General features: G+C 39.5%; 1 long non-coding RNA gene across 1 annotated transcript in view; it reads left to right on the top strand.

The window, feature by feature from the left end:
• Positions 1-9754, top strand: part of LOC307197209 — a 169171-nt gene extending 159417 nt beyond the window's left edge. Inside the window, exons 10-12 of the long non-coding RNA XR_013831351.1 lie at positions 1997-2082; positions 3895-3979; positions 9622-9754. This is a non-coding gene — a long non-coding RNA (uncharacterized lncRNA). The remainder of the gene's footprint in view (positions 1-1996; positions 2083-3894; positions 3980-9621) is intronic.
• The last annotated feature ends 6086 nt before the right edge of the window (positions 9755-15840 follow it).

The following is a 15840-nucleotide window of genomic DNA, read 5'->3' as shown; positions in this document are numbered from 1 at the left end:
CTCTTTACCCAGACTCTACCCCAGACCAATTATAACACAATGTCTAGGAGCGGTTCCTAACATCAGTAACCTTTCAAATGTGTAGTAGGTATTTCTGATCTGCACAATCTATCTTACAAAAGAATTTCATCTAGAACTTAAAGGGATCGTGGGGATTATCACTCCAGTAGTTCTCAGATGCCCATCTACAGACTCGCTTCATCAGAATCACTTTGGAAGCACACTAAATATATACATTCTCTCACCTTACTTCCTAGTTACAATGTTAGACTCCCCATGGGTTTTCCTTGGAGTCTGTACTGTTAACAAGATCGCCAAGAAATTCTGCTGAGTCATAGTTAAAACCACCCATGCAAAATGAGTTTCCTTGCCCATTCTCATTTTAAAAATAAGAAAACAAAGCTCCCAAGAGCAGAAATGACTTGTTTAAGGTCACCTAACAGTTAATGGCAGTGTCAGAAAATCCCAATTCTCTCCAAGCCCTCAGTCTAGTTCTGTTGTTAATACACTGCTTTTAGTGCTTTGTTGATTTGGATTGAAGAATAAGATCTGTGAAACCAACTCCTGATTTCATTAATATGGTGACTGCAAGCAAGCTCAGTTGTTGAAAACGAAAGAGAGTCCTCAGTTGTCAACAAAGCTGAAGGTTCAGCAAAAAAATAGTACTGCTTTGGAATGGCATGTGGAACATTAACACATTCCTCTAAATCACAACCTTCAACTTTACTGGCGCTCTGAAGAAAAATATAAAAAGACAAAAATCACATTACTTGTTCTTCCTCTGCTTTGCTGAACAATAATTCTCTGTAATGTCTGGATTTGCCAGTTGCAGGGGTAAGATTACAATAAAGCCAGTTGCAGATCTCCTTCTTCCAGTGATCAAAACAAAGTCTTTTGCTTCTTTGAGATCAGCTCATCATACCCTCTAGCCAGTTCTGCTAGGAAGATTGACAGGTCACATCATTGAGACACGCTGTTCAGGAGTCAGTCTGATAGCAGTGTGTATCAAATCATCTTCAGACAGCAGAAGAGAAGAGAGTGTGATCATTAGTCCTAGTGCAATTTGCATTCATCTCACATGCCAAGGTGCTTAGGAGACAGACTCTGGTAAACGAAGATCAGGATATTTAAGATCTGAAGTAATCGCTGGCTGATGTGGTTTGGTAGGAAAGACTAGAAAATTTAACGTTTATCTGCTATTTATATCGTCTGCTGGATAAATGATAATATATTGGACATTTTTAGGATGCATCAGAGTTATTTGCATTAGATTGTTCTTACAAAGAAATATGAGAAACATGATTTTTGATATAGGAAGACAAACAAAGAAAGCCATAATTATCTAGCTAGATAAAGGAGAAATCAGCATTTCAGCTAAAGTTTAATTTATTGTTCTGTTTAAATTAATGCTAGGGAGATTGTATTTGGAGACAAAAAGCTGAACTATAGCTCTGGTCTAACAAAGACTAACTCAACAACATTTTCTGTTTTACACTAGTTTTCTCACAAAGATTGCAGAGTTGGGCTATAATTATTTCCACCTCAAATGCAGTATTTTTTTGTGAATGATTGGTTCACCTTTTATATTAATTATGAGATGTACAATTAGTTTACTTAGAAAGATCTCAAATGTAATAGAACAGGATATTTATGATCTCGGGTGGCCTCGGCCTGCAGCGGCTTGAAGCAGTTTCTGTTCCCGGCCAGTGACTGAGGTCGGGTCGCGGCAGTGAGAACACTGCATCCTGGCCACTAGTCCAGTGGTCAGTGACAAGGCCCTGGCTCTCCGGCTTTGCAGAAGAAGAATTTCCACAAAGACAGAAAGTAGTGAAACAGGTAATGTATTTATTAAGAGAAAAAAGGAGTACGGTACGTGTGGATAGACACACGGGCAGGCTCAGAGAGAGAGTCATGCCCTCGCAGCAGTTTAAATCACTTATATGGGGCAGTTCTTCCGTGTTTCCTTTGTCCAATCATTTTCCTTTGCCTGGTTCAGAGCCCACATTTGGTGTATCTCAGGATCTTCCCATGTGTGCGTGCTCATCTGTTAGCCAAGATGGATTCCACCGAAGAGGCCGCTGGGTAAGTGAGCGTTTGTTGGCATCACTCCCCTTTTGACCTCCAACAAGCCTTTCTGTGCATGTGTAGTCAGGGAGGTCTCCTGACTTCAAGAATGAGGAATATGTGGCCTCTTATCTTCTATCTGGGCAGGGCCCACCTCCTCTCTCAATTGTCCTGTTATTTATTCCTGTCTCGGAGTATCGGTCCACAAGGAACGAACTCAAACGGTTTGCCCTGAGGGCCCAGCTGTCTCCTGCCTCATTTATACTTTTATGATAGAATTTCTGAAACATGAAGGAGTGTAATGAGTTAGTGTGTAACTTAAAGGTTTGATTTATAAAATAAAAATAAAGAAACCATATTAGAAATACATATCAGTAGGCAGAAGAAATAAAGATGGCTAACTAAAAATATCTACATTACTATTATAAAACTGAGTTGGATTGTTGAGGTAATTAATTAAAGAATAGAAAAAAAACCTTAAAACCTGCCTCTTTGTTAAGCATGCCTAAAGGGCTTCCATCTAAAAAACTAAGCTATTTTCCCCTGGGAATTCAGTGTCACTATTACTAGATATGTTCTGGGGGAAAAAAGAGATAAATGAATTCAAGGCTATAGGGATACAGAAACTTATATTACCCTTGTCTTTAATTTTTTTCTTAAAGCAGTAAAAGTTATGAATCTGTAATGAGTTGTGAAAAAAAAAATTCTGCTTTTGATCCACTATATTTTAGAATTTGAACTTTGTACACAAAAAAGAAAACAGAAGATTTCAATATTTGACTTTTTTTTTAAGATAGTTTGTCAATCTATGTTTTGCTCAAAAACTGCGAATCACTATAAAACCTGTACAGTTTCATGAAAACAAGGAAGTAATGGGTGTTAATGAGATCATACGTGTATTTCAACCGTTATTGAATAACCAAGATTTTTATTCTGAGATGGGACGGGGCTGGCCAATCCTATCTCACCACCTGCACATCATCCTCCAAGTGAATTAGAAGCTCATTTGGGGAAGATTTTTCAAAGTACACTGTTATTCTCAACTCAAAGATCAGATCTGCATTCCTCTGCTTTTTCCCTCTCTCCTTTAAATATTGCACAAGGAGAGATGTTTTGGATGGTAGGGGTATGGATGTGAATGGAGTGGGGCAGGAAATAATGTTGAATCTAACTGAGGGTCCTTGGGATTAGGATTTGAGAGCTGCATTAAATCCTAGTTGGGCCATAAGTGTTTGAATAGCGCATTTCTGTTGACTTTTTAAGTGACAGTTTATTTTATGTCCTTTAAGAAGAGACCTGATGGTAGAGCCCAACATGAGGAGAGTAGCCTGGACAAGTGTGCTCTGTCCCAGTGACACAATGTCATATTGCCTTCTGCCCTAGTAATTTGCGCTCAGAGTCAAAGAGGTTTGCAGTATTTATGACTTTATGCAGTCGCTAGAGGAGGTATTTGTTTAATTCTCCTTGATCATCATCATCAATATCATCCTAACCGTAATTGAAAACAGCTTTGAGTTTATAGTCCTCATAGGCCTTGAGATTCGGAACTTTAATAAATGACAAACCACAGAACGCGTGAAGGTCGGGGCAGTATCTTTCCTAGTTTCCAAGGAAAGGGAGTCAAAAGACCTCTAAAGCATTTCAATTTTATTAGTCCCTTGTATTAAAATTCTATGTGGAAGATCAAAGTTTATCAGGCAAAAATGCAATCAGTCTTAGTATAAAGCAGCTGTGGAAGATGATGATCAGGTTCTCTTTAAATCAGCACTTTCCGGGCTTCCGGGAAGATGGCGGAAGAGTAAGACGCGGAGATCACCTTTCTCCCCACAGATACAGCAGAAATACATCTACACGTGGAACAACTCCTACACAACACCTACTGAACCCTGGCAGAAGACCTCAGACCTCCCAAAAGGCAAGAAACCCCCCACGTACCTGGGTAGGGCAAAAGAAAAAAAACAGAGACAAAAGGATAGGGACGGGACCTGCACCAGTGGGAGGGAGCTGTGAAGGAGGAAAGGTCTCCACACACTAGAAGCCCCTTCGCGGGCGGAGACTGCGGGTGGCGGAGGGGGGAGCTTCGGGGCCGCGGAGGAGAGCACAGCAACAGGGGTGCGGGGGACAAAGCGGAGAGATTCCCGCAGAGGGTCAGTGCCGACCCGCACTCACCAGCCCGAGAGGCTTGTCTGCTCACCCGCCGGGGCAGGCGGGGCTGGGAGCTGAGGCTCGGGCTTCGGTCGGACCGCAGGGAGAGGACTGGGGTTGGCTGTGTGAACACAGCCTGCAGGGAGTTAGTGCGCCATGGCTAGCCGGGAGGGAGTCTGGGGAAAAGTCTGGAGCTGCCGAAGAGGCAAGAGGCTTTTTCTTCCCTCTTTGTTTCCTGGTGCGCGAGGAGAGGGGATTAAGAGAGCTGCTTAAAGGAGCTCCAGAGACGGGCGCGAGCCGCGGCTAAAAGCGCGGACCCCAGAGACCGGCATGAGATGCTAAGGCTGCTGCTGCCGCCACCAAGAAGCCTGTGTGCGAGCACAGGATTACTATCCACAACCCCCTTCCGGGGAGCCTGTGCAGCCCGCCACTGCCAGGGTCCCGGGATCCAGGGACAACTCCCTCGGGAGAACGCACGGAGCGCCTCAGGCTGGTGCAACGTCATGCTGGCCTGCGCCTCACGCTGGTGCAACGTCACGGCGGCCTCTGCTGCCGCAGGCTCGCCCCGCACTCCGTGCCCCTCCCTCCAGCCCCCCCCCCCCCCCCCCCCCCCCCCGCCTAAGTGAGCCGGAACCCGCGAATGAGCGGCTCGTTTAACCCCGTCCTGTCTGAGCGAAAAACAGACGCCCTCCGGCGACCTACACGCAGAGGCGGGGCCAAATCCAAAGCTGAGCCCCTGAGAGCTGTGAGAACACAGAAGAGAAAGAGAAATCTCTCCCAGCAGCTTCAGAAGCAGCGGATTAAATCTCCACAATCAACTTGATGTGCCCTGCATCTGTGGAATACATGACTAGACAACGAATCATCCCAAATTGACGCGGATTTGAGAGCAAGATTTATAATTTTTTCCCCTTTTCCTCTTTTTGTGAGTGTGTACGTGTATGCATCTGTGTGAGATTTTGTCTGTATAGCCTTGCTTCCAGCATTTGTCCTAGGGTTCTATCCGTCTTTTTTTTTTTCCTTAATTTTTTTCCTTAATAATTATTTTTTTATTTTAATAACTTTATTATGTTTTATCTTACTTTATTTTATCTTACTTTATCTTCTTTCTTCCTTTCTACTTGTACTAATTCTTTCTTTCTACTTTTTCTCCCTTTTATTCTGAGCTGTGTGGATGAAAGGTTTTTGGTATTGCAGCCAGGAGTCAGTGCTGTGCCTCAGAGGTGAGAGAGCCAACTTCAGGACACGGGTCCACCTCCCAGCTCCACATAATATCAAACGGTGAAAATCTCCCAGAGATCTCCATCTCAACACCAGCACCCAGCTTCACTCAATGACCAGCAAGCTACAGTGCTGGAGATCCTATGCCAAACAACTAGCAAGACAGGAACACAACCCCACCCATTAGCAGAGAGGCTGCCTAAAATCATAGTAAGTCCACAGACACCCCAAAACACACCACCAGATGTGGACCTGCCCACCAGAAAGACAAGATCCAGCCTCATCCACCAGAATACAGGCACTAGGCCCCTCCACCAGGAAGCCTACACAACCCACTGAACCAACCTTAGCCACTGGGGACAAACACCAAACACAACGGGAACTACGAACATGCAGCCTGCAAAAAGGAGACCCCAAACACAGTAAGATAAGCAAAATGAGAAGACAGAAAAACACACAGCAGATGAAGGAGCAAGATAAAAACCCACCAGGCCTAACAAATGAAGAGGAAATAGCCAGTCTACCTGAAAAAGAATTCAGAATAATGATAGTAAAGATGATCCAAAATCTTGGAAGTAGAATGGACAAAATGCAAGAAACATTTAACAAGGACCTAGAAGAACTAAAGATGAAACAAACAATGATGAACAACACAATAAATGAAATGAAAAAGACTCTAGATGGGATCAATAGCAGAATAACTGAGGCAGAAGAACGGATAAGTGACCTGGAAGATAAAATAGTGGAAATAACTACTGCAGAGCAGAATAAAGAAAAAAGAATGAAAAGAACTGAGGACAGTCTCAGAGACCTCTGGGACAACATTAAATGCACCAACATTCAAATTATAGGGGTTCCAGAAGAAGAAGAGAAAAAGAAAGGGACTGAGAAAACATTTGAAGAGATTATTGAAAATTTCCCTAATATGGGAAAGGAAATAGTTAATCAAGTCCAGGAAGCACAGAGAGTCCCATACAGGATAAATCCAAGGAGAAACATGCCAGGACACATATTAATCAAACTGTCAAAAATTAAATACAAAGAAAACATATTCAAGGCAGCAAGGGAAAAACAACAAATAAGACAAGGGAATCCCCATAAGGTTAATAGCTGATCTTTCAGCAGAAACTCTGCAAGGCAGAAGGGACTGGCAGGACATATTGAAAGTGTTGAAGGAGAAAAACCAAGCAGTGTTTCCATGTGCTGCCCTAATAGGAATCTCTGCTTTTGTTTATTTCATACTCCCTGCTTCCCGATCACAAAAAAGACAGAAGCATAAAGTAAATTGAAAACTGCATTAAAGAAACACAGCACCTGGGGGAAAAACATGGCTTTAAAAGAACAGAGGAAAGGCCTTTGAAGTTCATCTTGCTGACCCCCTTTTTTTTTAGATGGTCGGTGTTGCACTTTATGTGGGGATTATCTTCAGGATACAAAGGAAATATCCAGTTTGCATGGGTGATTTTGGGAATTTGGGGGTAAAAATCAATCACAAAACCTAACAACCAAGATTACTCTACCCAGCAAGGATCTCATTCAGATTTGATGGAGAAATTAAAACCTTTAAAGATGCTACCAGAAAACTATTAGAGCTAATCAATGAATTTGGTAAAGTAGCAGGATACAAAATTAATGCACAGAAATCTCTTGCATTCCTATGCACTGATGATGAAAAATCTGAAAGTGAAATCAAGAAAACACTCCCATTTACCATTGCAACAAAAAGAATAAAATATCTAGGCATAAACCTACCTAAGGAGACAAAAGACCTGTATGCAGAAAATTATAAGACACTGATGAAAAAAATTAAAGGTGATACAAATAGATGGAGAGATATACCATGTTCTTGGATTGGAAGAATCAACATTGTGAAAATGACTCTACTACCCAAAGCAATCTACAGATTCAGTGCAATCCCTATAAAACTACCAATGGCATTTTTCACAGAACTAGAACAAAAAATTTCACAATTTGTATGGAATCACAAAAGACCCCGAATAGCCAAAGCAATCTTGAGAACGAAAAACGGAGCCGGAGGAATCAGGCTCCCTGACTTCAGACTATACTACAAAGCTACAGTAATCAAGACAGTATGGTACTCACACAAAAACAGAAAGATAGCTCAATGGAACAGGATAGAAAACCCAGAAATAAACCTATGCACATATGGTCACCTTATCTTTGATAAAGGAGGTAGGAATGTACAGTGGAGAAAGGACAGCCTCTTCAATAAGTGGTGCTGGCAAAACTGGACAGCTACATATAAAAGTATGAGATTAGATCACTCCCTAACACCACACACAAAAATAAGCTCAAAATGGATTAAAGACCTAAATGTAAGGCCAGAAACTATCAAACTCTCAGAGGAAAACATAGGCAGAACACTCTATGACATAAATCACAGCAAGATCCTTTTTGACCCACCTCCTAGAGAAATGGAAATAAAAACAAAAATAAACAAATGGGACCTAATGCAACTTCAAAGCTTTTGCACACCAAAGGAAACCATAAACAAGACCAAAAGACAACCCTCAGCATGGGAGAAAATATTTGCAAATGAAGCAACTGACAAAGGATTGATCTCCAAAATTTATAAGCAGCTCATGCAGCTCAATAACAAAAAACAACCCAATCCAATAATGGGCAGAAGACCTAAATAGACATTTCTCCAAAGAAGATATACAGACTGCCAGCAAACACATGAAAGAATGCTCAACATCATTAATCATTAGAGAAATGCAATTCAAAATTACAACGAGATATTATCTCACACCAGTCAGAATGGCCATCAACAAATCTAGAAACAATAAATGCTGGTGAGGGTGTGGAGCAAAGGGAACCCTCTTGCACTGCTGGTGGGAATGTGAATTGATACAGCCACTGTGGAGAACAGTATGGAGGTACCTTAAAAAACTACAAATAGAACTACCATATGACCCAGCAATCCCACTACTGGGCATATACCCTGAGAAAACCATAATTCAAAGAGTCATGTACCAAAATGTTCATTGCAGCTCTGTTTACAATAGCCCGGAGTTGGAAACAACCTAAGTGTCCATCATCGGATGAATGGATAAAGAAGATGTGGCACATATATGCAATGGAATATAACTCAGCCATAAAAAGAAACTGAATTGAACTATTTGTAATGAGGTGGATAGACCTAGAGTCTGTCATACAGAGTGAAGTAAGTCAGAAAGAGAGAGACAAATACCGTATGCTAACACATATATATAGAATTTAAGGAAAGAAAAATGTCATGAAGAACCTAGGGGTAAAACAGGAATAAAGACACAGACCTACTAGAGAATGGACTTGAGGATATGGGGAGGGGGAAGGGTAAGCTGTGACAGGGCGAGAGAGAGGCATGGACGTATATACACTACCAAACGTAAGGTAGATAGCTAGTGGGAAGCAGCCGCATAGCACAGGGAGATCAGCTCGGTGCTTTGTGACCGCCTGGAGGGGTGGGATAGGGAAGATGGGAGGGAGGGAGACTCAAGAGGGAAGAGTTATGGGAACATATGTATATGTATAACTTTTTCACTTTGTTATAAAGCAGAACCTAACACACCATTGTAAAGCAATTATACTCCAATAAAACAAAAAATCACCATTTTTTTATGACAATTTTTGAAATGTAAATGCAGGCTATATTATAATTGGTTGAGACCTGTTTAAACAAAGAGGAAAATAGATAAATTAGAAAATAGATAAGTAGGCTTGAAAGTAATTCCATATATATTTTGTCACTGTGGTCTGGTAAAGAAATTACTATTGCAAAGGGTAAAAATATGGAGTTTTTGCAGTATTTGTTTCTGGATGTAAAAATGCAGGAATTACCTTGGAAAAGCAGCAGGGTAGTGAATATAGTACCTACAAGTTACAAAGTCCATAAAGCATATTTTAATGTATGGCAAGAGTATTTTAATATATGTTTAACACACTTTGTCTCATTCTTTCTTTATTCTGTATTGATTTGACTATTATTACACTTTACTTATCAAATGGAAACCATACTATATATTCCAAAATGTTCCTGTTGGATGTTCACACCCAATCCAACATCAAATTAACTCTTGTAATCTCCTGTCCTTTCCATTATTACCAATAAACAGCATATGCCTAACCTTGGATATTAGAGTCTGAATGCATCAGATGCTAATATTCTTCTAAATTATCTCTTTCCAGAACTTTAGGTCAGAGGGTACTTCTGTGTTCATAAACTAACCATGCAGCTACGCCAAGGGAAGCTGTGTTGTTGAAGACAACATGAGATTGAAATGAAAACAATTTTGCTTGGAATCCTAGTTCCGCCCCTCATTGAAGGTAGGACTTCTCATGCTCACTTTTTGCCTTGAGCTTTAGTTTCTTTCAGTGTAAATGGGAATCCTACCACTGACACACAAAATATTCTTAGTGGGCCGTACTATGCACGAGGCAGCATAATAAACCCTGTGGTACGTGAATAAGCAGAAGAGTTAACATCCGTGGCTTCGTAGAATTAGGCTTGGAGGAAGATTCAGATTCCAAGTAAGCAATATGAGGGAAATGTAGAAAGTAATGTGCAAGCTTAGCCCAGTGGCAAGTGAACTAGTTTATTGAGGAAAAGGAATATTTTCATAAAAAAATGTATATCAAAGCTGAGACTTCAAAGGATGAAAAAAGATAATCAGGAGATTAGAATTTGAGTAGGAGATAATATCTCAATCTGAGAAATGAATACAAGTGTGGGAGCTTGAAGGTATAAGAAGAGCTAAAAATATTTCAGTTGAGTTTGTGCACAGAATTTTTTTAAAAGATGAGAATATATTGGGATAAAAAGAAATACCTTCCTTTTATAGTTCTTATTAGGATTAAATATAATATAAATATAAAAAATCTACATATAATAAAAACTCATTATAAATTAATGAATATGGCCATTATACAATCCATTGCCATGAAATCAGAATATAAACTAGAATTTCTAATACAATTTTAGAAAATCTATATAACTAATGACCATTTAAACCTATTTTAGTTCCATGACTATGAATCAACATATAAATCTACTTAATATCCTTCATCTATATTTAATTAAAATAACTATGAACTTATTTCCAACTTGGATTCATAGTTCTCAGAAACAAACAAGCAAACGAATGAATTAAAAGCCTATGTAAAAACTGAAGAATTCGGGCTTCCCTGGTGGCGCAGTGGTTGAGAGTCTGCCTGCCGATGCAGGGGACATGGGTTCGTGCCCTGGTCTGGGAGGATCCCGCGTGCCGCGGAGCGGCTGGGCCTGCGCGTCCGGGGCCTGTGCTCCGCGACGGAAAAAAAAAAAAGCTAAAGAATTCAGATCACTCATTTTACCAATATGTGACTAAATAATTTGTTTTCATGAACTTCTGAGAACAAATTTACATGAAAAAGTATGATTATAACTGTCAATCGATACTATTTAAGCAATCAAGCAAATAAACGAATATGTACTTGCCACTGGAACTAAATTATATAACAGAGTTAATGTGACATTTTAAGTGCATATTTTTTAGAAATCCTATATAAAGGAACAAAACTACAAATTTCTGTAGACAATTGATTCTAGCTTCTGATCTATCTCCATTTTTGTGGCATGGCGTATGGCGCACACCTGTAGATTGATTTGCTTATTTTCAAGGAGTACTTGCACTGACAACCATGGAAAGAAATTTAACAATTCCCTTTTGCATTGTAACATCCCCTCTGTTTTTCTTTCTCAGCCCAGCTATTAAACTCTCTTTGCAGTTCTTCTAACATTTTGGAGGTTTTTATAAAGCTATTAACAATCCTTTCAAATTTCTCCCTTCAAAGTGATTTGCTTTTACACTTCTTTTGGAAAAAATATTTTACATTCAACTTTATTGTTAACAAAGCATCAACACTAGCTTGGGCTTTTATAATAATTAGAACCAAGATTACTTTAAACGTTGTTGAATTGAGGAATTTTAGAAAAACTGGAATATTAAGCCAGAATCTATTTTTAATTCCAAACCCAAAAGAATATGAAGAAATTTAAGATGGCATTTAAGTTAAAATTACTGTCAAGGGATGATTTGACATTTAAAATTTTTAGTTGGCTTTTTTTTACATTGAAAGTAGCAAAAGAAAAAGAAAGTGTAACAAGGATTGAAAAGATCAATAATAGGCAAAATACATATTTTATAAAAACTGTATCTTATAAACATGAGTAAAGCATAACTTTAAGAAATTAACCTACTTCCAAAAACATCAACACTAGTAACTGTCAACATGTCCCAGGGAAGAAGGAAGTAAGGGCAAAACTACTTTTATAAGAGCAATACTAATTAAAATCTTAAGTAAATCACTTGCTCCCCACAGGAAGTATTGCCAACGGTAAATAGAACAATCAGTTTGATATGTAAAACTGATTTTACTCTCCAAAAGTAAATCTAAGCATATATACATATATAAAAGCATATATAAATGTATAAAAAGTAAACATAAGCATATAGACATATGTATATACACATATGTATTTTAAAATGCAAAGTGAGATGAATAATTTGAGTCATCAAAAATGGTTTTGGGCTGTGATTATATAAATTTGTTCTTTTCAATCTTTTTGCATGAGACCTTTTTTTAAGCTGTTTGTTTGGAAATAATTTCAAACTTACTGAAAAACTGCAAAAATAAACTAAGCTCTTGGAATTTGTGGGACCCAGAGTGGGTAAATGAAGGAACTTCAAAGTAAGGAAATGTAGAGAAAGACAGTAGGGGGAGGGGAAGGGAGAGACAGAGGGGACAAGAGAATGAGAACCCTAAGAGAGGGATCCTTGCAAGGCATTTTCAAATGTGAGAGGTCGCTATTTTTTCTTGAAAATTACGAAGTTAATGAAAAATTTTACCTTATTTTCATCTTACGCTATACTTCACTTTGAGGATCTGGTTGCCTCTTCAGTAAAGAATTTTATCTGGATGTGGATACACTTGGAATGGAGACAGTTTGTCCCCTCACTGTTTCTCTTGCAAAGGCTCCAGCTACCGGGGCGTGGAGCCAATTTTTTTATTTACCAACCTACCCTTCCTACCTGAGACAGAAATTTCCCAGAGCCTCAAACTTTCCTACAGACAACTGGCCTCAGCATCTCCCAGGATTTTGCTGGAATGAAGTTATCTGACTTTTCCCTAGACAAAGGTGAATAAGAATCTGCATCATAAGATCCTCAGGTGATCACATTCCAGTTGTAGGGGCACTGCTCAGGGAAAGCCAGACACTGCCTAGGAAGAAACATGTGTCTGTTCTCAGGGCCTGTAAGGTACCACTTTATTCTCTACCTTCTGTTTGGTTCAGGATGGGAAGGTTGACTGCAACCTGATTCTCAGGTCCGCTGTGAGGCCCTGCACCGTTGACCACAGCAAGATGAGGGCTGTTATTTAACCTTAAGAACAGTTATAATTTACCACATGATTCCAGTTAGTGATCAGTTTTCTTTTATAGCCTCTTAGCTGAAGTATAACGACAATCTTTTATATCACAAACACAAGAGATTATGGAGGTTTCTTTTTTTCCCTCTTTGTGGAATCTTTCAGGGTTTCTACTGTTTGTTTTGCTTCATCTATCTATCATCTAGCTAGCTAGCTATCTACCTACCTACTTTCTATCTATCTATCTAATGGTTTGTTGGTGTTAATCAACTAGGAGTATGAGGAATAATCTGGTAAGAACTGACAGGCTGATTGAATACATCCATGAATACACACGTATGTGTGTATATACGTATGTGTGTGTATATATATATATATATATATATATATATATATATACACACACACACACATATATATATTTCTAATATAAATTTCATATATTGGTTCTTAAATCACTTTTATGAGTCAATTACTTTTTAAACCTCCCTTCAGGAGTACAGGCTTGTCACCTTTACTCTGGTCATGTGGCTCTGCAAAGGTCACATGCACAACGAGCAAAGCAGAACTAGGTAATATTCCCTTAGACAGAATTAATTCTTGATTCTTTTTCTCTTTCCTCCATCTAATATAGCTTTTAACCATGTTGTGCTGTGTGGTCAGTAATTATAACTAGACAGTGGGTTTCCTGAGAACAGAGACTGTGCACTGTACATGTGTGTGTGTGTTTCTATGGCAAGAGTCTTCTCTATAGTGTACAGAACCTGGGAAAATTCATGCCATATGCTTTCTGACTTCACTACTCCTGATATTTTTGTAAAGATTATACTGCACTAAAACAGGTGTATAAGACAGCTTTGAAGACAGACAAAACCAGTTAAAAACAATTGGGGTAGGGTGATATGAAAAGACCATCTGTTGGGAGCACAAGCCCCTTGTCTTTGTCAGTTGGGAGCGTGGTGTTTGCGATGGAGAGCAGATACAAGCTTAATGGGAAGCAAGATGCAGATACAACTATTTCCTCTCCTTTCTCAAATGCCAACAAGTCAAGATCCTACAAAACTCAGGGAACAGAACAGGAGACCTGATTTATCATATCCCAGTATTTTTAATACCTGCTGTCTTGAAGTGAATAATTGTGGTTTGAAGAGCTATATTGAGTGTGTGTGTGTCTGTGTGTGTGTGAGTGTGTTTGAGCACCTTCAGTTGTTTTTCTATGTAACATAATTTTTCTTAAGACAAAAATATGGGCAAAAAGAATGGACATAAATGTTCAGAATTCATTGTGGATTTATGAAATAATTCTTAAATCTCTAAAGAGCAATTCAGTATACTCATTTATACTAAAAAACAGGTCATTTTTCATTTAACATGTTTTGTTGGTATGTTGCATACTTGTGCTCAGGGGGGTGCATTTATCATCGAAGACAATACGAATGGTAATCTCCGGATTAGTGTAGCCTGGCAGCCCTGAGGTTTTTCAATGGAGCCAACAAATAGCACATTTCTCTGAGGTATGAATTAATTGCTGAATAAGAAACAAACACACTAAATAGTCAGTAAATAGAGAATGAAAATAATCACTCTACTGATACTTGAAATACTTAACAACTGCATGTCGAAGGCTTAGAACATTTAGAATAGTAGCATCCAAGCTTAACAACTGCAAGGCCACATGGGCCATATTTGCTGAACATGAGCCCTATGTGTGTTGGTCAGAGTGACCTTGCTCTCTCCTACCCACCAGAAGAGTCAAGTAAAGACAAACCACGGGGAAGAAAGTTTACAAAGCTGTTACATCTCACCCACTTACATCTTGGTCCTTGTGGGATGAGATGCAGAAACAGATCAAACAATCCCCCTGGGAGCTCAGGACTATGGAGGAATTAACTCCACTCACCCAAGAAGGGGACTATTGACTTTGAAGAAACAACCAGGTAACATATGTTACATCCAGGGGAGGAATAAAGGCTGAGATGAGCTTAGGAAGGCTTAAGAAAGAACCATCCTCCAGAAAGAAGTAACAGGGGAGGATGAAAGTGTTCCTTCCTACAATATCTCATCTTTTCTTTTTCTTTTTTTTTTTAAGATGTTGGGGGTAGGAGTTTATTAATTAATTAATTTATTTTTACTGTTTTCGGTCTTCGTTTCTGTGCGAGGGCTTTCTCTAGTTGTGGCAAGCGGGGGCCACTCTTCATCGCGGTGTGCGGGCCTCTCACTATCACGGCCTCTCTTGTTGCGGAGCACAGGCTCCAGACACGCAGGCTCAGTAGTTGTGGCTCACGGGCCTAGTTGCTCCGCGGCTTGTGGGATCTTCCCAGACCAGGGCTCGAACCCATGTCCCCTGCATTAGCAGGCAGATTCTCAACCACTGTGCCACCAGGGAAGCCCCCAATATCTCATCTTTAATGTTATATCTATAGCATGAATAAAATAAATAGGAAAGCTAGAGGAAAACTAGGTCAAAGGAAAGGAATATTGACTCAACCATACCTGGCATGTTTAGTTGACTGGACATTGATTTTATTTAAAGGAATACAACTGTTCTAAAAAATAGGGCTGAATTATCCCCCAAATATAGCAATTTTATCAATTACTAAAATATCTTAAAATGTATAGGTATGGACACAGAACTTTATAATAGACCTACAGAATATACAATTTTCCTATGTAAGTAAGCTCTTGCTTTCTTTTACATCAGCTTTGAAAGGCCATTGTATATTGTCCACATTTTTAACAATAAAGATACCTGTATTTTTAAAAATTAATTAATTAATATATATATATATATATATATTTTTTTTACTGTGTTGGGTCTTTGTTGCTGTGTGCAGGCTTTCTCTAGTTGTGGCAAGCAGTGGCTACCATTGCGGTGCATGGGCTTCTCATTGTGGTGGCTTCTCTTGTTGCAAAGCACGGTCTCTAGGCATACAGGCTTCAGTAGTTGTGGCACGTGGGCTCAGTAGTTGTGGCACACGGGCTTAGTTGCTCCATGGCATG

Source organism: Stenella coeruleoalba, assembly GCF_951394435.1.
Source record: "Stenella coeruleoalba genome assembly, chromosome: 14".
Lineage (NCBI taxonomy): Eukaryota > Metazoa > Chordata > Mammalia > Artiodactyla > Delphinidae > Stenella > Stenella coeruleoalba.
This window is presented reverse-complemented; position numbering and strand designations above follow the sequence as displayed.